Genomic DNA, 24,675 nt, shown 5'->3' with positions numbered 1-24,675 from the left:
CTTCCAACTTGTTTTCTGCCAACTTCCTCACCTCTCTCAGCCTTCATAGAATTAAGGAGAGTTAGGGCTTTGCTCTGGTGTAGGTTTTGGCTTAAGGGAATGTTGTGGCTGGTGTGATCTTCTATCGAGACCACTAGAATTTCCTCCTATCAGCAAGAAGGCAGTTTCACTTTCTTATCATTTGTGTGTTCCCTGGAGTGGCACTTTTAATTTCCTTCAAGACCTTTTCATTTGCATTCACAAACTGGCTAACTGCTGTACCCAAGAGACCTAGCTTTCAGCCTATCTTGGCTTTCAATGACCCTTCTTTACTAAGCTTAATCATTTCTAGTTTTTGATTTAAAGTCAGAGATGTGCAATTCTTCCTTTCAATTGAACACTTAATGGCCATTTTAAGTGGGGCTCCTGGGGGGGGCTCAGCTGGTCAAGCACCCAACTCTTGATTTCAGCTCAGGTCATGATCTATAGGTTGTGAGATGGAGCGCCACATTGGGTTCTGTGCTAACACTGTGGAGTCTGCTTGGGATTCTCTCTCTCCGTCTCTCTCTGCCCCTCCCCTGCTTGTGCTGTCAAAATAAATAAATAAACATTACAAAGAAAGGCCATTTTAGGGTTATTAACTGGCCTAATTTCACCATTGTGTCTCAGGGAATACAGAGGGCTGAGGAGAGGGAGAGGAACGGGGGAATGGCTGGTTAGTGGAGCAGTCAGAACACACACATGTATCAATTAAGCTCACTGTCTTATATGGGCAAGGTTTGTGGCACCCCCAAAAAATCACAATAGTAACATGAAAGATCAACAATCACAGATCACCGTAACCGATAGAATAATGAAAAAAATTAAAAAAATAATGCTAGAATTACCAAAATGTGATAGAGATATGAAGTGAGCAAATGCTGTTGGAAAAACTGTGCTAATAGATGTGCTCAGTGCTAGATTGCAACACACCTTCTATTTGTAAAACATGCATTATTTGCAAAGCACAATAAAGTGAGGCATGTGAATAGTATTCTACAACATGAATACACCAAAATTTGTTTAGCTACACCCCAATTTGATGGACACCTAGGCTGTTTATAGTTTGGGACTGTTATGAATAAAACTTCTATGAACATTCTTACACATTTTAATTATTGGCTTTGTAGATATTCCTCTGCATTTTTTAGGGGTTTCTCTAAGTATTAAAACATATATTCTTAACTTTCTATAGAGCGTATAGGATCATTTACTACTTACCTCATCCTGCCCTTTGTTAATACAGCTTTCATATGTATTACATCAACATGATAAACCTCACCAGACAATATTAAAATTTTTGTTTTAAAGTTCTATGTATTTTAATGAAATTAAGAGGAAAAATAATATATTTACTGAGGTATTTTCTATTTCTAATGCTTCCTCCTCAAGATCTAAATTTCCGTATGGTTTTACTTCCCCTTTATTAGCATTTCTTGAAGATCTGCTTGTGATAAAGTCTGTTATTTTTGTTTTACCTAAAAATGTTTATTTCACCATTCTTGAAGGGATCTCACTAGATATGGAATTTTGGACTGGCTGCTGTTTTATTTCAGCACTTGAAAGATGATTCAATCTTTTCTGGCCTCCACTATTTCTGATGAGAAGTAGTGATCATGTGGATAGCTGTTCCCCTATTTGAATGTGTCATTCTATTCTGACTTTCCAAATCTTCTCTTTATTGTTGGTTCTGAGAAATGTATTGTGTAAGGTATGATACATTCGTATTTATCTGTTCATTGATTTATCTGTTCATTGATTCCCTCACAATCTCCATCCTGCTGTTAAACCCAACCAGTGGATTTTTAAACATTTCATATTATTTTATTTTTCCGTAATAGAATTTCCATTTGGCTCTTCATTATACCTTTTATGTCTCTGCCGAGACTTCTTGTATTTTCATTCTGTATGAGTACACTTTCCCCTCTGTCATTAAGCACAGTTATAATAGCTTTTTAAAGTCTTGTCTGATGATTGCAACAATGAGTCATTTTCAGATCTGTTCGTTGTTTGTCTTTTCGGAATGGTTAAGTGTGTTGGGGGAGTCTTCAAGACCATATCAACATTTGGAGATTAACTAGAACTCACAGGACTCATTACATAGTTGTACTCATAGCTAAGCTTTATTACAGTAATGTAACGTGTGTGTGTGTGTAAGAAGGCTCATTACAAGGATGTGGCAACCTATCTTAAAAGCTCATTGACCACATTTAACATCCGACATACCAAGTTTCAGTGAATATGGAGAGGGAGAATAAGTTTCTGAGGATATTTGGGAATAACCAGGTTGCCCCCAACAGTCACATCAGTACATAAGAGGATTAGAATGAAGAAGATGAAGAAGAGTGAGCGTTTAAGTTTTGTGTTTATAGAAGTAAATGTGGAGAACCAGAAACAGAGAACTTCAGAATTTAGATATAAGCTGGAAGGGGAAGTTAATAAAAGAGGAAAAGTACAGGGAAGAGATAATACTGACTCCCAATATCCCAATGGGGAAGTACCATTCCAACCTTGAAAACGTGATTTTTACAGACATGACACAACATTTCAAACTTTATAGTTTTTGTAACAGATATATTTGGATTAAATTGATATATTGAATGTACGGCACTTGGGGGATGTGGGTAACAAGCAGAAAAACCCAGATTTTCTCCTACTATTATAATCTAAACCTGCTTTGTCAGATCTTTTTTCCTAACCCTGGATTTTATGCTAGGCATGCATTATGGCTTTTCTGGTCACATTAGGATATTTCCAAATATCTCATTTTTTAGTAATTTAAAAATCCAATATAATCTTAAAGTCACTTTAAATGTTTTCTATTAATTGTGCCATTGCTTCTGTCTGTCCTTTAATGTTTTGTCTTCCACTTTTTTCTGCCTTCTCTGATTTAACTGAATATTTTATATGATTTCAGTTTCCTCTCTCCCTCTTAGCATATCAGACTTTTTTTTTTTTTTATGACTTTTTCAAGTGGTTGCCCTAGAGTTTGCAATACACATTTACAACTTATCTAAGCCCACTTTCAAATAACACTACACCCTTCATGGCTAGTGAAAGTACAGAGTATTTTCAATTCTTCCCTCCTATCCTTTATAACATTGCTGCCATTCATTTCATTTATCCACAAGCTCTAATTACAGAATAAAATTTGGATGTTATTATTTTGAACAGTGTTATCTACTAGATCAACTTAGAATAAGAAAAATAGATTTATTCTTTCTCTAAAACTCTTCGTTTCTTTATGTAGATCCAAGTTTCTGACCTATAACACTTTCGCCTCTTAGAAGAACTTCTTGTAACATTTCTTGCAGGTCATGTCCACTAGTGACAGTTTCCCTTTGTTTTTGTTTGTCTAAAAAAGTCTACTTTTCTTCTACCTTTTAAGAATAATTTCACTGGATATCAAATTCTAGGTTGGTGTGCTTTTTTTTTCTTTCAACACTTTAAATATTTCAGTTTCTGAAGATAAGTCCAACGCAATTCTTATCTCTGTCTCCTTAAGCAAGGTTATTTTTCCCCTGATTTCAGTATTTTCTTGTTCTTGATTTTCTGCTGTTTTAAACATACACACAGGTGTAGATTTGTTAGTGTTTTTATAGTTTGCAGTTCTCTAAGCTTCCTGGATCTGTGGATTTGTGTCTGCATTAATTTTAGAAAATGTTCAGTCATTTTTTTTCTTTTCCTCCTTTCTTTCTTTTTCTTCCAATATTCCCATTATGCCTATGTTACACATTTTGTCATTTCCCCACATTTTGGATATTCTGTTCTATTTTTTTTTCATTCTTTTTTTTCTCTTTGTATTTCAGTTTTAGGACTTTCTATTGACATATCTTTAACCTACATTCTTTCTCTTACTGAGTCCAGTCTACTTATGAGCAAAAAAAAAAAAAAAAAAAAAAAAAAAAAAAAAATTTTTCATTTCTGTTTCCATTGTGTTTGTGTTTTGGTTTTCTAGCATTTCCTTGATTCTCCCTTAGTGTTTTCATCTGAGTGCCGTCTCCTACTGTTCCCTGCATGTCGTCCACTTTCCCCACTTCAAAGGCTGGAGTGGGATGGGGTTGAGTATTTTCAGTCCTCTAGACTGGTTAGGTAAAATAGTTTGCCTTAATGGTAGGGTTGATAAGGGAAACAGCCCTGGGCATATTTCAAAATGGTCACTTTTTCTTTCCCCTATCTTCACAGTAAGAACTTGACAGGGCTCCTGAAGGTAAAACTCACAAAAATGTGGGTGGCCTCCCTCCCCCAACAACAAGCAGTACCACTTCAAGTTTTTAACTTTCAAGCTAGTCCATGAGTTTAGATCCTCAAGGTAGCCCACAGTGAGCCTCCAGCAATTGTCAATCACAGTTTAGGTGTTCCAATTCATACTGACTCTCTCTAAACTGTGCTCTTTAAATGCCTCTCCAATTTGGTGGTCAGTTTTCCTGGTGACCTCCATTCTTTCATGGATCTAGAAAGAGCTGCTGAGTTTTAGTTTGCTCAGCTTTTTTCTTGTTGTGAGGATGGAAGTGACTGACCTCCAGGCTCCAAACCATATTGAACTAGAAATGTGTAAGTCACTTTAGAGTATCCTGTTTCCCAGCTCAGGCCTGGCCGGCAAATAGGACTGGAAGGAAGAGGGTAAACCTGTTTTGTCTTGATCCCTCGACCTTTTACTTCTCTATGTCCCATGCTCATTCTGTTACTTTCAAATCCATTAGCATCAGCTTAAGCACGGGAAGTAAAAGCTATTTTAAACAGAGACCATGGTGCCCACCGTAACAAATGCCCAAGAGTTGATGCTTTCTGTCAGAAGGTACTTTTTGTACATTTTGGAGATTCACCCAAATTCAGGAACTCCAACACTGCCATTCCCAGATACACAGAATGAATGTTCCAGGCTGCATGTCAGAATTCCCATGCAGATCCTCTCCTGGTGGCTTACTTCATACAACATCATTCTGCTCCTTGGTTTGCTTTTCCTTTCTTTCATTCTACTGGAAATGCTTCTCTTCTTCAAAACAATTCTAACAGTGCTATGAGTTGAATTGTGTCCCCTCAAAAAAGATACAATGAAGTCCTAAGCCCAGTACCTCACAATGTGACATTATTTGGAAATAAGGTCATTAGAGACATAAGAGACGTCATCAAGCTAAAATGAGTTCATTGGGGTGTACCCTAATTCAATATGACTAGTGTCCCCATACAATGGCAAAATATGGATGCAGAGACAATAAACAGGGAGAATGCCATGAGAAGACAGAGATTGGGATAATGCATCTACAAACCAAGGGACATCAAAGATTTCCAGCAAACCACCAGATTCTAGAAGAGGGCAAGGAACAAAATTTCCCTCCCAGCACTCAGAAAGAACCAACACTACCTATACTTTCATTTTAATTTCCAGAAATGTAAGGCAATAATTTTGTTGTTGTTTAAGCCACCTCCTTCAAGGTACTTCGTTATTGGTAGCCCTAGAAAACAAATACAGCAGCCATGTACCATTATGTCTATTAGCTGTCAGGAAAACTCAACAGTACTTATTTCTTTGTCATCACAGGCACCCTCAGTTAGTCTCCTTCCTTTAAATATTTCCAGGTAAGAGAGTTGCATAAACACCTTTCGGACTGCCATTTCCCAAACTCCAAGATTACTGGTCAAGCCTCGTGCCCCACTCTCCCACCTCAAAATCTCTTACAACCCTCTTCCTCAGTGGCAGCATGGAGTGGCCAGGGGCCAGAATGTGCAGGATCTTATACTTTTGTGAAAACAACTTTGGATTCTCTTCTATTCGAGTAGAGACGCTCTTAAAAGTTTTGAACAGGGAAGTAACAAATTCTGATATATTTTATTTTATATTTATTTATTTTTTGAGAGAGTGCACACAAGCAGGAAGAAGGGGCAGAGGAAGAAAGAGAATTTCAAGCAGCTCCCTCCCCCACCCCGAAATGGGGCTCAATCCCATACCCTGGGATAATGACCTGAGTTGAAATAAAATGTCAGATGTTCAACCAACTGAGCCATCCACGTGCCCCTACATGCATTTTAAAAGGATTCTATGGGGCGCCTGGGTGCGTAAGTTGGTTAAGCGTCTGATTCTCGGCTTGGACTGTTTCCGCTCAGGTTGTGATCTCATGGTTTTGTGGATTCGAGCCTGGGGTTGGGCTCTACACTGGTAGTGTAGAGCCTGCTTGGGATTCTCTCTCTCCCTTCTCTATTTCTGCCCCTCCCCTCTCATGCTGTCTCTGTCTCTCTCAAAATAAATAAATAAACTTACAAAAAAAAAAAAAAGACTCTATAGCTGCCAGATGGATACTAGATTGTAGGGAAGCAAAAATAGGAGCCTGTAGAACAATTAAGAGACAATTACACTCTCCAGTGATGAGAATAATGCTGTAGAGGTGTTGAGAACTGATTAGATTTAGAGTGCCCTTTGAAAAGACAGCCAACATATGTTGCTGAGGAATTGGATGTGGGATGTTGGAAAAAGAGAAATCAGAGGATAATATGGACAACTGTAAGAATCCAAGTGTCATTTACTGAGATGGAGAGATATGCAAGAGGAAATTTTTGGAAGTAGAAAATATAGAGCTTGATGTGCATGTTAAATATCCTAGTAGTATGCTGAATAAGAAGTTGGACATGTGAGTATAGTAATCAGAGAAGTCAGAGCTAGATATGGGTATTTGGAAGCCATCAGCATAGTGAAGTTATGTAAAAGACAATGAAGGGAATGGATGAGATCACATGGGGAATGAGGACAGATAAAGAAAGGAGTAGGTCTGGAGCATAACATTTAGAAATCAGGAAGAATCTATCAAAGGAGAATCAAAAGCGCACCATGATTCCACAAAAGTTAAATCAAGAATGTGTTTCAAGTTTAAAAAAAAAAAAAAGGATGTAATTAACTGTGTCAAACACTGCTGAATGGTTAAGTTGTAGATTAAGAGTTGCCCCTTGGATATCTCCGGATTGTTTAAATGACCAGGTATCAATACACAAATTTTCCTTTCATTCTAACTTTAAACTACCTAAGGTCTCATATTCAAGTGTGCAGAATTAGAGATCTAGACTTTATGCTCAACATACGCATTCTGTACTTTGTGGGCCTTTTAAAGGATTTTCGTGGGCAATTTTTACTATCAGGAATTTTGCTAGGAAGTCTGCGTTTACAACCAAACTCCTCTTAGCCACGTGACTACAGGTTTCCACAACTGTTTCCAATCTATCCCACTAGTATTCAGGGGATAGGGAAAAGAGCAGGGTCGGGGTGCCTAACTTTAATGTCCTACTTTATAAATCATAACTTTGAAGTAAATTTACTTTCCCAAATCTAGACTTTCCCACCTCCTGTCTTTTCTGGAATTGAATGGACTGGGTAAAGCTGAATAAAACATGAGTGGGAGAGTGGGAAATTAGCTTCATGGACAGTCCCGCACATATTTTTAAATTTTCTCTTGGAGAACGAGACTTCAAGGTGGCCCCGTCTCTGAGGATACCTAGGAAGCGGGGTCTCTCGCTTCAGAAGAAGAGGTGAAGAAAAAGCGAGCCGGGCCAACGGGAAAAGAACAGTGAAACTCTTACCTCCCACAAGCCTCTCTCTCCCAGCCCACCTAGCGCCACAGGAACCAACCCAGCGACTGGGCTCCGCCCATTTCCGGATTGTCGCCGCCGTCGTCGCATGCGCAATGACGTTTCAGTCTTCTGCGGACCCCGGAAGTGCGGCTCGAACTTGGTCGGGGCGCGGATCCCGAGAGGGAAAGTCATAACAACCGCACGAGGGAGTTCCACTGGCGAGCTGGAAGGCCACGCCTCCTCCCGCCTCCCCCCGCAGCCCTGTAGCTGGGGGCAGAGCTCAGGTAGGACCTGCGTTTGCGGGGATGTGAGCTCCGGGGGCAGGCCCGGGCGGGAATTAGAGGAAGGGCTGGCCTGGTCGGTCTCTGGCGGGGATTTTTGGCCCTGTGGCCCTAGACTGCTCACGGCGCATGCCGTGTGCCCTGCGCGCAGGTGTCCCCTGTCCCGGGACCCCGCTGAAGAGCAGTTCCACCTGTTCTTTCCACTTATTAGGCGGGGCAGGACACGTGTGTTCCCTGGATGACTTTCGTTACAACTGAACATGTGGGGTTCGTTAAGCTCTGGAGACCACAGAGTAATGGGCCCTCGTACGCTTTCTTAGGAGGGAGGTATTGTCTGATTAAACATTTTTTTTTCCCTACAAAATTATAATTAACTGCCGAAGCTTTACTAGAAGTCATTCACTGCAAACAGAAGATTAAAATGCAGTTGTAAAATTCGCTCACAACTTGTAACATGCTTGAGCTCTGGTGGGCCATTTGACTGGAATGAATTTTTAAACTTTTGACTTTGAAATAAAGTTAGATATATAATGGAAGCAGTCTTCTCCCTCCCTCATCCAGAGATGTAACATATTCTTCTAATCTTCCAGAGTGTGTATTTGTTAGGCCAAGTAACTAGTTAAATTTTAGCGATATTTATTAACAGCTAGTGTTCTTGCATTTCTTTTTTTCCACCTCCTTTGAAAAGTTGCAGAGGGAAAATCCTGTCGTTTGCAGACTAGCAAGTGCCTCGTAATGTTTATCAAAATAGGTGCAATGTGATGTTTGTTATATGCAATACTTGGTATCTTTTTGTTTTAAAGCAGTGTTAGAGGTAAATTCTTTATCCTTATTCTTTATCCCATATTGCAAGGGCAGATATACTGTATTCATTTATTTAGGGTGTTTAAAAACTGACTCACAGAGCAAGCAAGCACTGTCTGAAGTGCCTCATGAAGGTATTACTGTCAGTGTTGGTACCGGGCTTCTGATTTTTAAACTGGTGTTCCTCCCACTTAACCTGGGAAAGGCAGGGGTACTCTGGATGTCTTTGAGGCAGAGGCTGGTGGCTGTTGCAAGGCTGGTAGGTGGTAGAATAGTACCAAGACCAAGAAGGAGATATGATCAGTTACGCTGTGAACATCCATCTATTCATTCATGCAATGAATATTTATTGACCACCTTCAGTGTGTCAGGTGGTGTTCTAGGTCCTGAGAGTACAATAGTGAACAAAAAAAGTCCTTGTGCATCTGGAATTTACATTATCGTAGATGGAGAAAAAACATGAGCAAGTAAATGTATATCAAGTATTGATAAAAGCTGTCAAGAAAAAATAAAGCCCTTTATGAGGAGAGGGAATCACAGAGGATGCTATTTTGCCTAGTGTGGTCAAGATTAGCCTCTCTGATAAGGAAATGATTAGACATGAGAATGAAATGAGTGACCTCTGCACTCTGCAGGTATGTGGGGATGGGTTTCTTAGGATAATAAAGGTGGTGAGGCAAAGTATGTTTGTTGTCTCCTAGAATAGCAATGATGTAGGCATGAAGGCATTAGAGTTTAAATATCTCGAAAATGAGTATTTATTCAGTTGTTTGGTGTGTGCACGAGAGAACCTTCTTTATTGACAGACTTTTTTTTTTTCAACTTTCCCAGACCTCCTTGAGGAGTATCTGAAATCTTTAGATGTTTAGAGAGGTTTCCATGCTCTCCTTCAGCACTAACAAAGTTAAAAGTCATTTATTTAGTTGATACATTACCTGTGCTGTTACAGAGTCGGATAAAATTTGCACAGTAGTGATGGATAACTAAGTAGCAAGTACTTCTCTGCCCTGTTGTGAACTTTACTTTTCATTCCTTTTTTTTTTTTTTTTTTTTTTTTTACTGTGGTAAAATATACATAACAAAATTTACCATTTTAACCATTTTTTAACTGTACATATTAGTGGTATTAAGCACATTCGTACTGTTATGCAATCATCACTATCATCCATCTCCAGAACTTTTCATCTTCCACAACTGAAATTCAGTATCTTTTAAACATTGACTTTCTGTTCCCCCTCCCTTCAGCCTCTTGCAATCACCAGTCTACTTTCTGTCTCTGAATTTCCCGTCTCTATTTATGGTAACTCATATCAATGGAATCATACAATATTAAGGTCAACTAATATTCCACTGTATGTGTATACCACATTTTTTTTTTTTATCCATTTGACTGTGGAAGCTTGTGTTGCTTTCACCTTTTGTCTATTGTGAATAAGGTTGCTCTGAATAGGAATGTGCAAATATCTGTTTGACTCTCTGCTTTCATGTGTTTTGCATATATACCCGGAAGTGGAATTGCTGGATCAAATGTCAGTTCCATGTTTGATTTTTTAGGAATTACCTTCCTGTTATCCATAGTACCTCCAGTATTTTACATTCCCACCAGCCATTGCAGAGATGTTCCAGTTTCTCCATATCCATACCAATACTTTTCCACATCCTTGCCAAACATATTCTCTCTCTCTCTCTCTCTCTCTCTCTCTCTCTCTCTTTTTGATAATAGTCATCCTAATGGGTGTGAAGTAGTATCTTCTGTGTTTTTGATTTGCATTTCCCTAATGATTCCCTAAAGTTAAACATCTTTTTATATGCTTTAGGGCCCTATGTATATCTTCTTTGGAGTACTATTCACTTATTTTAAGATCTTATTTTACTAGAAATTTTTGGAGTTTTTGTTTGTTTTTGTTTTTTGGTGAATCTTTTAAGGGTTAAGAAGGCAGCCTTCATGTCTGCTGTTGATTTTTTTAACCCTAAAATACTATAATGGTAAAAGCTTCTATTATCTATAGACCAAGTATCTGCCGTAACTCCAAACTTAGAAATAAATGAGACCATAAAGCATCATTTGTAACAGTGAATGAACTTTTTGAATATTAGATTTCGATGAAAACAGTTCAGAAATGCCAAGGATCATCCTGACCTGCTTTGATGTTTTTTTTTCGTTTTTGTTTTTGTTTTCTTTTTAATCAGAAGGAAGGGAATATATTGATTGACTGACTGTGCCTGTGAAGTAGATCTCTTTTTTCTGGAAACTGAGAAGGCCTGGAAACAGAAGAGATAAAGATAGTGCAACAGAGAAAAGGAGTATTGAATAGCAATATAGCAGTGGGATGTGAGTTGGTGGAGAGTGGCAGAGGACATCAGTAACAGTGATAGACAATAAGCAGTAAAACTGGCAGCAGAGGAGATAAGATCCAGCAAGGTGACAGACAGTATATAGCTCTACAGATTGGAATGGGATTGAGGATAGGGTGAGAGAGCAAATTGCCAGGTACATCTCAGCGTGTGATTGGTGCTGAAGTCAGCCACTTGGCCTTCAGTAGTTGAGTAAGACCTACTGTGTATCTGGTAATGTGTGTATCAGTCCATCTGGTTCAGTAGTCATGTTTGAAAGGTGTGCAGTGTATATAGTCCTACAGGAATAAACGAAGTTTTCTAGACCATGTATCACATTATTTCCATCCGTAGAGTAATGAGGTTTAATTGAGTCATTTAGTGAATAATTGTGTAAATTAACAGTGTTCAGCATTGGTAAAAAAGGTTTTTTTTTTTGTTTTTTTTTTTTAATTTTTTTTTTCAACGTTTATTTATTTTTGGGACAGAGAGAGACAGAGCATGAACGGGGGAGGGGCAGAGAGAGAGGGAGACACAGAATCGGAAACAGCCTCCAGGCTCTGAGCCATCAGCCCAGAGCCCGACGCGGGGCTCGAACTCCCGGACCGCGAGATCATGACCTGGCTGAAGTCGGACGCTTAACCGACTGCGCCACCCAGGCGCCCCAAAAAAGGTTTTTTTTAGATTATTTAAGATTATTAGATTATTATTATTATTTAAGATTATTATTAAGATTATTTAGATTACTATTATTTGGTCCATAATAGCTAATGGCCCATTAGTTCAAGGTAACACTTTTTCTTTTAAACTGTTGATTGTATTGTACACTGTCATTGTCTAGAAAATACTCTTGAGGTACTACCTTAAGCTATTTCACTTATAAAGCTCATTTAAGCCAATTACTTTGCTTTAATTTAAAGTAGTGAATGAAAAATTGTACCACTATTTTGCTCATCACTCTTTGCCAAATTAAAATTGATTAATTTGGTACAGATGAGATGGCAGATGACTGACTTGCTCAAGGTTTCACAGCTGAGTTAAAGACAAGTTAGAGACAGCAGTACTGTGCTGCTTTCTGTGATACTGTGTTGGTGTCTCCGTTTCAGGGTAATAGTTCATTTTTGCAGTATAGATGATGTAAACAATTTTTGTTGTAGAGAAAAATATCACTAAATTGAAGCAAAGTATTTATTGTATGTTCCCATTTCTTTTTTAAAATTAAAAAAAAATATATTTATTTTTGAAACAGAGAGACAGACCATGAGAGGGGGAGGGGCAGAGAGAGAGAGGGAGACACAGAATCCGAAGCAGGCTCCAGTCTCTGAGCTGTCAGCACAGAGCCTGATGCAGGGCTTGAACCCACGAACCATGAGACATGACCTGACCTGAAGTTGGACACACACTGAGCCACCCAGGCGTGTCTGTTTCCATTTCTGTATAGCAGATAGGATATTTATTTTACACATAGTCTAGATTGATAACATACCTAGGGTTGATTTGTTCAAAGGTTGGAGAGATGCTAGTAAGACTAAGATTGTGTATTTGAGCCCTTGTGAGTTCCTTTAAGAGCTCATTACAGAAATGATCACAACTAATACCCAACAATTTAACTATTAACTGTTGTTGTGGGATGTAGCTGATATTCTTATCCCCTGCTCATCACATTGCCCTTATATGTGTTTTGGTATAAGGAAGCAGCAAGAATGATACAATATGTGGCTAAACATACTACCTCTCTTTAAAAAAAAAAAAAAAAAAACTATTCAGAGTTAATATCTAAGGTACGGAAGGAGTGTGATTGATACCCTTTTCATCTGTAAGCATAGCTTGGTTTGTGTGCCTTGTTTACAATATTGAGCAGGCTAGAATTGTAACCAAGATTATAACTCAAGGTAAATTAATTGAAAACAAATGTTCATTTATTTATTTATTTTGAGAGAGAGTGAGCAATGGAGGGGCAGAGAGAGAGGGAGACAGAATCCCAAGCAGGCTCCTCAGCTCTCAGTGCAGAGCCCAGTGCGGGACTCAAACTCCTGAAACATGGGATCATGATCTGAGCCAAAACCAAGAGTCAGATGCTTAACTCTTTCTTGCTCTCAAAAATAAACATTAAGAAAATGAAAAAAAAAAAAATGCTTTGGATTCCGTCTCCTTCTTTCTCACTCTCTGCCCCTCCCTCACTTGTGCTCTGTCTCACTCAAAAATAAACAAACATTATTAAAAAAAAAAAAAAAAGAGTCAGAGGCTTAACTGACTGAGCCATCCAGGCACCCCTGAAAAAAGTTTTAAAATTTGATTGATGGTGAGATAGTGACATACCCTCTTGATGTGAACTACCCATGCTTCATGGTATCATTTTTATGTATATTATGGAAATGATTCTAGTACTAACTCAAGTAGTTTGGAAATTAATTAATTTGGTTTAACATCCTCTAATATAGTTGGAATATTTATTTTAGGCTTGGTTTTAGAAATTACTTTTGGCCTGATTTCGCTTTCTGGGAAATTATTATTATTCTTCTAAGCAATCACTGGAGTGATTTTATTACTGATATTTCTGTTTTTGCCCTGGATATTGTTGAGCTATATGGGAGAATACTAGATAACGGTACCCTCCATAATACTGCATCGGATAGAGTTTGGAAAATGGAGATCCCCAGGCTAAATGAACCTGTACAATTTCTAATGCTATAAAATTAGTTTTCAGCTAATTTAAGTAAAAATCCAGGTTTTGGGTTTCTCCTGAAAAATAGAAAGTTCCAGTCACACTGGGTCTTCATTCTTATAGCAACAGTGGGGCAAATTGCAACTCCCTTGAAATGAGCTATGTGTTTTCCAGTTTGTTGCAGTCTTCACATTCATACATTGTAAGCTTATGACTTTTAGGGCCTCACCGCCTGTATTGACTGTTGACTTTTTGGTGCCTGTAGACTTTTGAATTTTTCATTCTTGCGTTATACAGACTTTAACATGGGTAATTGTCTTTGCCTTTCGGTGGCTATATTGCACCCTTTCATTTTTATTTTCCTCATGTCTACGGTGATTGGGTTGTAGACTCCCTTGCAAACTGATAGCTTATCCTGTAAATTAGATTTTTTAATCCCATTTTACCACAGTGATCTCCCTTAAGCTGCTGTTAAGGCAGTGGTCAGGTCTTTCCTGTAGGTTGTATTATGTCCTGAACTTAAACAGGATGGCTCTTGGTTTGGTTCTAGGATCCAACAAAAATTGGATTTACTGGAGACCAATTTGGACCTTTTTCTGCCAGCATCAAAGCATTTTTTATTCATCATTGTTCTTTTAGAATCTTGCCTACTTTTTTCTAGGTTACTAACATGATAAATCGGTTTGTGCTAATGTATTTGACAGGTAATTGCAATTAGAGTATTATTGTTTATAGGTAGTGTTTTATAATTTTGGAACAGTGTGAGTGATATAATGGTGGAAATTTTATCTGCTTTAGGAATACTGCAAATTTTAAGAGACTAGGCATTTCAATTTTACCATTGAAAACAAACTATTGAAAACAAGCTTATTTATTCTGAATATTTTCTTCAGTAAGAAACATGTATAATTAGTTTTATCCAAATAAGCATATGTTTGTGTTTTTAACTGTTCTGATTAAAAATGTAAGGTTTCTCTCTTTCTCAATGAAGAAAGACTTTCAGCCAGATCAACCATTAATTTTGAAAATATTGTTATGTAAGCTAATTTTCCACTATTTTTTTTTTTTTTAAATACAGACACAGTAAAAGAAAGCATTCTTGTTTTGGTAAATCTGAAGGAAGCTCCTTCCTTACATAGAAAATAAATTATTACTGAATTGGAAAAACAGTAGGCAATTCATCGATGATGAGAATGAATGAATCTGGGAGCTTTAGTGGTGTTCACTTGGGATTTAACTATACATTGTCTAGTGCTATGTCACAAATCATCCCCAAATTTCACAGCTTAAAATGAAAACTGTTTATTATCTCACACAGTCTCTTACAGTCCAAAATTTAGGGTCAGCTTAGGGGTGGTTCCGATTTAGGATCTTTCATGAGTTTGTAGTTACAGTGCCAGCTGGCTTGCAGTCATCTGTAGTTTGACTGGGTCTGGAAGATCTGCTTCCAAGCTCACTCATGTGGCTGTTGGCAGGAAGCTTCACTTCTGTACCACTTGAGCCTCTCCATAGGGCTGCTCACAGCATGACTTCTCTAGAGTGAGGGATCTGACAGAGTGAGAGAGCACCCAAGGTGGAAGCTACAACGCTATAATCTTCTCCTGTTGAGTATTGGTCTTACTGGTCAACTCTGATACTTTGTGGGAGGAGACCACACGAAGATGTGAATAACAGTAGGGAGGAAATGGGCTACCATGGTCTGCCCTCCAGGCCCCAGTGGTTCATGTCCTTCCCACATGCAGAGTACACCCACAGCTTCCCAAGGCCTCCCATGTCCCTTTCTGGTACTTTATCATCTCAAAGTGCAGAATTTCATCATCTCAATCATGTCCAGGCTTAGATGGGATTCCTTCGATTTCCTTAAGCACAGCTCTTTGAGTACGCTTTGCTCAGTCTGCCTCCCCTGCCTGCAATACCCAGTGTACAGTGGGGACAGGCATAGGATAACTGCTAGAGACAGTCTGGTTCTAAAACGTGAAAAGGGGAAGATGCAAAGGTGTCACTGGTTCATAGCAATTCTGAGATCCAGATGGGCAAATATCGGAAGTTTCTTGATGAAGTCTCCAGCTTGGGAATAATTCTTTGAAATTTTCAGCCTTGCCTTCTATACTTTTAGTTTTACCTTTCTTTCTTCATGAAAGATACCAGATGTTTCCAAAGTGAGTAGTTTTCTTAGCTTGCTTCCTGCCAGTAGAGTTTTGGGGTCCAAAAGTCTCTCTTCATTTAAGATCTATTACATCTTTTATATATTAAGCAAAAAATATGTAAGTATTTTATAAATCTTGTCAATGTTACGTGAATTCTATTGGTATACATTCTTTTGTGCAAAAGTCACAACACACTTTTTTTGAGATAAATCTTTTTAGACTTTGGGTTTCTGGAAACAAGGCTGAGGGATAATGCCCTTAATCTTTGTAGAGCTTTATTGTTTGAGAGGATCAATAAAGCACATGCTAATGTCTTTAGAGGGTCTTATGGCTGACTGACTAGTAGTCTGAGACAACACCTTTAATGTTTTTGAGGTTTTAATGAAAATTTTTTCAGATATACCCTCAGCCTCATTCCTGAACCATATTTTCCTGGAAATATCCTGGATTTTTTCTTTACTCAGAAACATTTATTAATTTTAGTAACATTTGCCTAATTTTATTTTAACAGATTTTATTTTTTAGAACAGTTCTCGGTTCACAGCAAAATTCAGCAGAGAGTTAAGAGATGGCGCATATACCTCCTGCCTCTGCCCTTGCACAGTTTCCCCAATGTCAACACCTCCCATCAGAGGGGTGTATTTGTTGCAGCTGATTAACCTATGTTGACATATCATTATCATCCAAAATCCATAGCTTAAATTAGGGTTCAGTCCTGGTGTTTTGCATTCTGTGGGTTCAGGCAAATGTGTAAGGACATGTGTGCACTGTCATAGTATTGTGCAGAATAATTTCACTGCGCTAAAATAGTATCACATTGGGGTGCCTGCGTGGCTCATTTGGTTGAGTGTCCATCTTTGGCTCAGGTCATGATCTCAGGGGTTCGTGAGTTCAAGGCCCACATCGGGTTCTGTGCTGACAGCTCAGAGCCTAGAGCCTGCTTTGAATTCTGTGTCTCCTCTGTCTACCCCTTGCCCACTCACGCTCTCTCTCTCAAAAATATATAAACTTAAAAACAATAAAATAGTTTCACTGCCTATTTATCCCCTCTTCCTCCTACCCCCTGCCCACCACTAAACTTTTGACTGTCTCTGTAGTTTTGCCTTTTCCAAAATGTCTTATAGTTGGAATCAAGTAGTATGTAGCCTTTTCAAATTGGCTTCTTCTACTTAGTAATATGCATTTAAAGTTCCTTGCTAATTTTTCATGGTTTGGTAGCTCTCTCTCTCTCTCTCTCTCTCTCTCTTTAGTGCTTAATAGTATTTCATTGTATAGATGTACCACAGTTGATTTATTCATTCACCTACTGAGGGACATTTTGGTTGTTTCTAAGTTTGGTAGTAATGAATAAAGCTGCTATAAACCATCTGTATGCAGGCTTTTGTGTGGACAGAAGTTTTACAGTTCATTTGGGTAAATACCAAGGAGTGTGATTCCTGGATTATATGGCGAGAGTATGTTTAATTTTGTAAGAATCTGCCAAATTAGCTTCCAACATGGCCGTACCATTTTGCATTCTCAGCAACAAAGAATGAGAGTTCCTGTTGCTCTCTACCCTTGCCAGCACGTGGTGTTGTTAGCATTTAGGATTTTGTTCATTCTAATAGGTATGTAGTAGTATCTTGTTGTTGTTTTAATTTGCAATTCTGTAATGACCTATGATGTGTAGCATCTTTTTCTAAGTTTACATGCCATCTGTATATCTTTGGTAAAGCATCTGTTCAGGGCTTTGGCCCAGTTTTCTTGTTAAATTTTAAGAGTTTTTTGTCTATTTTAGATGAGATACCTTTATTAGAAATGTCTTTTGCAAATATTTTCTCTCAGTTTGTGGCTTGGCTTTTCATCTCTTGACAGTATCTTTTGTAGGGGGAGTCTTGTCTCCTTTCTCTTTAACAGCCCTTTCCTTATTGTCTCTCTCACTTCGCAAGTTTTACTAGAAGCAGCAAAATGAACGAGGTGGCGCATTCAACACTCTGGATTTCTCCTTAGCTAGATCAGACACTTTGTTAGTCATATTTTCTTCTGTCTGTATAACTCCATGGGCAGTGTTGCTGAAGTTTCTGCTACTACTTAGCAAGGAACCTCTTTCCTCAAATTTCCAGTTAACATTTACTTTGCTTTCTTGCAAACCCTCGCTTATAGATTTAGGAAAAATCATGGGGCTTCTATAAACAGGTTCTTTAGGGTATTTTAGATTTTCTCTAACACTCCTCCCAGAGCCCTATGCCTGGTTTCAAGGCCACTCTCACATTTTAAGTTTTCAGTAGGGCCGTACTGTACGTCCAGTTACCCAGATTTGTGTCTGTTGCTACCCTAAAAGAACGCTTTATGTCCTAGAGTTACAATCCTAGGGTTTCTTTAAGATAGATCATGTGGGTGATTGAATTACGGTGCCATTTGAATTTGCAAACTTGAAAGAAGGAGTGGGTCCCTATATGGGTACCTTTGGGCAGATTCTGATGAAGTAGGAACCTTGGATCTCTAAATTCCATTAAACCTTCTTTGCAGCCCTTCTCCTCCTTCCCAGAATGTCTGTCCCCGCTGCCCTAAAGACCCTGTAATATCCTCTGAAGTAGTTGCCTGCAACAGACTGCTGTTCCTCTTCTTATTCTGACCACATTTCATTGCTTCTAGACCTATGATCAGACTTGAGTCCACACAGGCCCCAGAGGGTAAGGCATACGATTTAAACCAGGAGGAAGTATGATATACCCCAAAAATAACTTGATAGTTTTTGTTCATTTGTATCTACAGAAATGAGGGGAGTATGTGTGGGAATGGATTCCAAGAGTGTGGAGTTAGGTTAAAGGAATATTGGACCAGGCATTAGTGGTGGTGGTGCTGCTAGATACTATGTCAGGGAAGCCTGCAAGGATTACAGACACTCTCATGAGGATACACTCAACAGTTCACTTAGGAAATGAGAAATGAAGACTGTAGTGTTGGGGATAGGAAGAAGGAAACGATGATGTTCTTTGTTCCTCTGCTGTATCATGCATATTTTTTAGCACTTGCAATTTAATTATTTAATGTCCTCTGTCACTAGACCGAGCCATTCAATTATTAGGTCCACTTATTTTTATAATGGCATGAAAAACAGCAAACATTATATGCTGGGCATTATTGTAAGCACCTAACATACCTTAATTCTTTTGATCCCCACACCTATTCTTTAAGTAAGTGCTAATATTAAATACATTTTTTAGATGTGGAAACAATGTTACTGTGTTGAGGATCCTTCAGAACCCTCAGGTTTGATGATTTGCTGGAAGAACTCTCAGAACTCAGAAAAGCTGTTATATCCGCGGTTTTATTTTATTGCAGTGGAAGGATACAGATTAAAATCAGTGAAGGGAAGAAGCATGTAGGGTAGAAGTACAGGAGAGACAAGGCACTAGCTTTCACTTTTATTTCAGTACAGTCATATGGAAAGTGCTTAATCTCCCAATACCAGTGTGTGACATCAAGTGCAAAGTCTTACCAACCAGGAAAGGTCCCCTGTGACTTTGGAGTCCAGGGTGTGTGTGTGTGTGTGTGTGTGTGTGTGTGTGTGTGTGTTTGCACACGTGCACGTGTGTGCATGCACGACTGGGGGTGTCAGTCACCTAGGCAGGGAGTGCCCCCATCATTGACAAGTACTCAGTTTCCAGCCCCCACAGAGATCAAACTGATAGAGCTTGCTGCAGGACTCAGGTAGATAAAAGCATACACTCATCATAAATCTTACATGGTTAGTATAAACTGTATAACATGGCCATGGCTTTGTGTGTGCAGAGACACTTTTATCACGCATGATATTCCAAGGCCTTATTGGTTACTTTCCAGAAGATAGTCAAGGGCCAGCCCTTTCTTTATACACAGTTTGAACATCCTAAGCCTGCTCTTGACATTTTACTGCAGAACTGGAGGTTAAGTAACTTGCCCTTGGAAATACATAGAAAAGATGGTAGAGGTAAAATGTAAACAGAAGCATTCCAGCTCTAGTATCAGTTGTTTTAGTCATATGCTCTACTACCTTTTGCATCATTTCTGTCAAATACAAATCTGATATGTTTGAGGCAGTTAATAAATTTGTATTAAGTAAATGAAAGAAAAATGGTAGGAAACTACAGTTCTGCTGATTTAATAAAGGTCACTGATCTTAGAGCTTTTATAATCTTTGTGAAATACCACATGTTGATACCTACTCCCAAGCCCTCTATATCTAGAGCAGTTATTAGATGCTTGCTGAAGATCAGGTTGTTTCTTTTTGCCCTCTTCATGTGTGTAAACATTGCTCAAATGCCTGGAGTGGTAAGATTAGAAATCTGATTATTTCCAATGTATTAATAAAGTCTATGACTGCTTGAAATTTCAGTATTTAGAGCTATTTTTTTGGTTTATAGTCTTATAAATTCCTTAATAGCACTTATAATTACACTCAAAGCTAAACACTTGTGATATTTATTTTTGTAGTTGTGTGTATTTACTGATCTCTCTTGGAATAAACAATAAGGTTTGGCTGTTATGTAATAAAATAATCCCCTCTCAAGGAGTAGTTTATATATTTATCATAGTTTTTCTATGTACATGATACATCATTTTCCATAGAGTGAGTACTACCATAACATGAAAACATTTTGGAAAAAGAGAATAAATAACACCAATTACCATTTTGAACATTTAAAAATCTCCTTACTTTTATCTGTTGTAACCTTATTAAGATACAAATGAAGTACAATAAAATTTTCATGTTTAAAGTTTATAATTTGATGTGTTGTAGCACACATCCATGAAACTATCATCACGCTCAAAATAGTGAATATTTCTATCACCTGCAAATGTTTTCTCATGCCCTTTTTCAGTGGTCATTTGTATGTTTCTTTGGAGAGGTAGCTATTTAAATCTTTTGCCTACTTTTCTTTTGAAATCAATTTAATTAATTAATTTTTTATTTTTTATTTTTTAAAAAAATTTTGTAATGTTTATTTATTTTTGGGGGGAGGGGTGGAGGGGCAGAGAAAGAAGGAGACACAGAATCTGAAGCAGGCTCCAGGCTCTGAGCTGTTAGCACAGAGCCCAACGTGGAGCTCAAACTCATGAATAAAAGATCATGACCTGAGCTGAAGTTGGACCCTTAACCGACTGAACCATGCAGGTGCCCCTTAATTTATTTTTTAATTTCAGTATAGTTAACATACAGTGTTATAATGGCTTGGGTGTACAATATAGTGATTCAACAATTCCATACATTAGTGCTAATCAAGATAGGTGTACTCATTCCCCTTCACTTATTTCACCCCTCCCCCTACCCCCACCTCCCCTCTGCTAACCATCAGTTTGTTCTGTACAGTTTAAGAGTATGTTTTTTTGGTCTGTCTCTTTAGCGTTCCTTTGTTCATTTATTTTGATTGTTAAAGTCCACATATGAGTGAAATCATATGGTATTTGCCTTTCTCTGACCGGCTTATTTCACTTAGTATTATGCTGTCTAGCTCCATGCATGTTGTTGGCAAATGGCGAGATTTCATTCTTTATTATAGCTGAATAATACTCTTGTGTGTATATATACCACATCTTTTTTATCTGTTCATCTATCAGTGGTCACTTGGGCTGTTTCCATAATTTGTCTATTGTAAATAATGCTGCTATAAGCATAAGGGTGCATATATCTTTTTGAATTATTGTCTTTGTATTTTTTGAGTAAATACCCAGTAGTGCATTACTGGATCATAGGGTAGTTCTATTTTTAATTTTTTTGGGAACCTCCATACTGTTTTCCAGAGTGGTTGCACCAGTTTGCATTCCTACCAACAGTGCATAAGGGTTTCTTTCTCTCCACATCCTTGCCAAAACTTGTTTTTTTATGATTTTGATTTTAGCTATTCTGACAGGTGTGACGTGATATCTCATTGTAGTTTTGATTTGCATTTCCTTGATGATGAGTGATGTTGAGCATCTTTTCATGTGTGTACTGGCCATTTGGATGTCTTTGGAGAACTGTCTCTTTTTAATTCGATAGTTTGGTTTTGGGGTATTTAATTGTAAAAATTCTTTATATATATTTTGAATACTAACCCTTTATAGGATATATTATTTGCAAGTATCTTCTCCCATTCAATAGCTCGTCTTTTCATTTTATTGATTGTTTCCTTTTCATTGTGGGATCTTTTCATTTTGATGTATTCCCAATAGTTAATTTTTGCTTTTGTTTCCCTTGCCTCAGGAAACATTTCTAGAAAGATGTTGCTATAGCTGATTTTAGAGAAATTCCTACCTGTGCTCTCTTCTAGGATTTTTATGGTTTCAGGTCTCACATTTATGTCCTTAATCCATTTTGAGTTTATTTTTTGTGTATGATGTAGGAAAGTGGTCTGGTTACATCCTTTTGCATGTAGCTGTGCAGTTTTCCCAGCACCATTTATTGAAGAGATTGTCTTTTTTCCCATTGCATGCTCCTGCCTCCTTTGTCTAATTTAATTGACCAGTTGTGGGTTTATATCTGGGCTTTCTCTTCTCTTCCGTTGATATCTGTGTCTGTTTTTGTGCCAATACCATACTGTTTTGATTAGTACAGTTTTATAGTATAACTTGAAATCTGGTGTTGTGATACCTCTCATTTTGTTCTTTTTCAAGATGCTTTGGCTATTCTGGGTCTTTTGTGGTTTCATACACATTTTAGGATTTTTTGTTCTAGTTCTGTGAAAAATGCTGTTGGCATTTTGATTGGGATTGCATTAAATCTATAGATTGCTTTGGGTAGTATGGACATTTTAACAGTATTTATTCTTCCAGTCCATGAGCTTGGAATATCTTTTCCATATTTTTTTCCCTCTCCACCCCCATCTTTCTATATTTTTGTGTTGTGTTCAGTTTCTTTCATTAGTGTTTTATAGTTTTCAGAGTACAGGTTTTTCACCTCATTGGTTAAGTTTATCCCAGGTATTTTATTCTTTTTGGTGAAGTTATAAATGGGGTTGTTTTTTTTAATTTCTCTTTTCACTGCATCATTATTAGTGTATAGAAATGCAGTGGAATTCCGTACATTGATTTTGTTTCCTGTGACTTTATTGAATTCATTTATTCTAGTAGTTTTTTGGTGAAATCTTTAGGGTTTTCTATATATAGTATCATGTCATCTGCAGATAGTGGAAGCTTACTTCTTCCTTGCCAGTTTGGATGCCTTTTGTTCCTTTTTGCTGTCTAATTGCTGTGGCTCGATTCCAGTACTGTGTTGAATAAAAATGGTAAGAGTGGACATCCTTGTCTTGTTCCTGACCTTAGGGGAAAAGCTCTCAGTTTTATCCCCTTGAGAGTGATGTTTGCTGTGGGTTTTTCATATGTGGCCTTTATTATATTGAGGTATGTTTTCTCTAAACCTACTTTGTTGAGGGTTTTTATCATGAATGGATATTGTATTTTGTCAAATGCTTTTTCTGCATCTGTTGAAATGAACATAAGGATTTTATCCTTTCTCTTTTTATATGATGTATCATGTTGATTGATTTGTGAATATTGAACCACCCTTACATTCCGGGAATAAATCCCACTTGATCATTGTGAATTTTTTTTTTTAATGTATTGTTTGATTTGGTTCACTAATATTTTGTTGAGGATTCTTACATCTATGTTCATAGGGGATATTGGCCTGTAGTTCTTTTTTTGTAGTACCTTCATCTAGTTTTAGTATCATGGCAATACTGAACTTATGGAATAAACTTGGAAGTTTTCTTTCCTCTTCTATTGTTTAGAATAGTTTGAGAAGAAGAGGTATTAAATATTTAGTAGAATTCACCTGAGTAGCCATCTTTTTCTGGACTTTGTTTTGCCTAGTTTTAAATTGGGTTGTTACTATTGAGTGGTAAGAGTTCTTTGTATAATTTGGATACAAGTCTTTCTCTTTTCAAATTTTTATTTAAATTCTAGTTAGTTAACATGTAGTATAATATTGTTTTCAGGAGTAGAATTTACTGATTCATCACCTACGTATAATGCACAGTAGTTAACATGACAAGCGCCCACCTTAGTACCCATCACCCATTTAGCCCATTCCCACCACTCTACTTCCTCTTCATCAACCCTCAGTTTGTTCTCTATAGTAAAGAGTCTCTTATGTTCTCTTTCCCTCTCTCTAATTTTTCCTTCCCTTCCCATATGTTCATCTGTTTTGCTTCATAAACTCCACAATGAGTGAAATCATATATTTGTCATTCTCTGACTGGCTTATTTTGCTTAGCCTAATACACTCTAACTCCATCCACATTGTAGATGTTAAGTTAAGCAAATGAGGCTTAGTTTCGTTCCTGTTGGTGGCTGAGTAATATTCCATTGTGTGTATGTGTGTGTATGTCTATACTATATATACTTATATATGTATTTATTTATGTATACATATTACCATATGTATGTGTATACCATGTGTTAATCCATTCATCAGTCACTGGACATTTGGGCTCTTTGCATAGTTTGGCTATTGTTGATAATGCTGCCATAAACATCACGGTACACGTACCCCTTTGAATCTGTATTTTTTTATCCTTCAGGTAAATAATATTGCAGTTGCTAGGTTGTAGGGTAGTTCTGTATTTAACTTTTTGAGGAACATCTGTGCTGTTTTCCAGAGCGGCTGCACCAGTTTGCATTCCCACCAACAGTGCAAGAGAGTTCCTCTTTCTCCCCATCCTCGCCAACACCTGTTATTTCTTGTATTGTTAATTTTAGCCATTCTGATGGTTGTGAGGTGATATCTCAGTGTGGTTTTGATTTGTATTTCCCTGATGATGAGTGATGTTGAGCATCTTGTGTCTGTCATCTATCTGGATGTCTTCTTTGGAGAAATGTCTATTCATGTCTTCTGCCCATTTCTTCACTGGATTACTTGTTTTTTGGA

General features: G+C 37.8%; 1 protein-coding gene across 7 annotated transcripts in view; it reads left to right on the top strand.

Annotated features, from left to right (window-relative positions):
- Positions 1-7,706: 7,706 nt before the first annotated feature.
- Positions 7,707-24,675, top strand: part of FAM172A (family with sequence similarity 172 member A) — a 436,993-nt gene continuing 420,024 nt past the window's right edge. For 5 of the 7 annotated variants that reach the window (XM_030324786.1, XM_030324762.1, XM_030324744.1 and 2 more), the window contains exon 1: positions 7,776-7,859. The gene's annotated coding sequence lies outside the window, so the exon portion shown is untranslated. Of the gene's footprint in view, positions 7,860-24,675 lie in introns of all 7 variants that reach the window. The other 2 variants (XM_030324802.1, XM_030324769.1) reach the window with 2 other exon arrangements.

This window comes from Lynx canadensis, chromosome A1, assembly GCF_007474595.2.
Source record: "Lynx canadensis isolate LIC74 chromosome A1, mLynCan4.pri.v2, whole genome shotgun sequence".
NCBI lineage: Eukaryota > Metazoa > Chordata > Mammalia > Carnivora > Felidae > Lynx > Lynx canadensis.
This window is presented reverse-complemented; position numbering and strand designations above follow the sequence as displayed.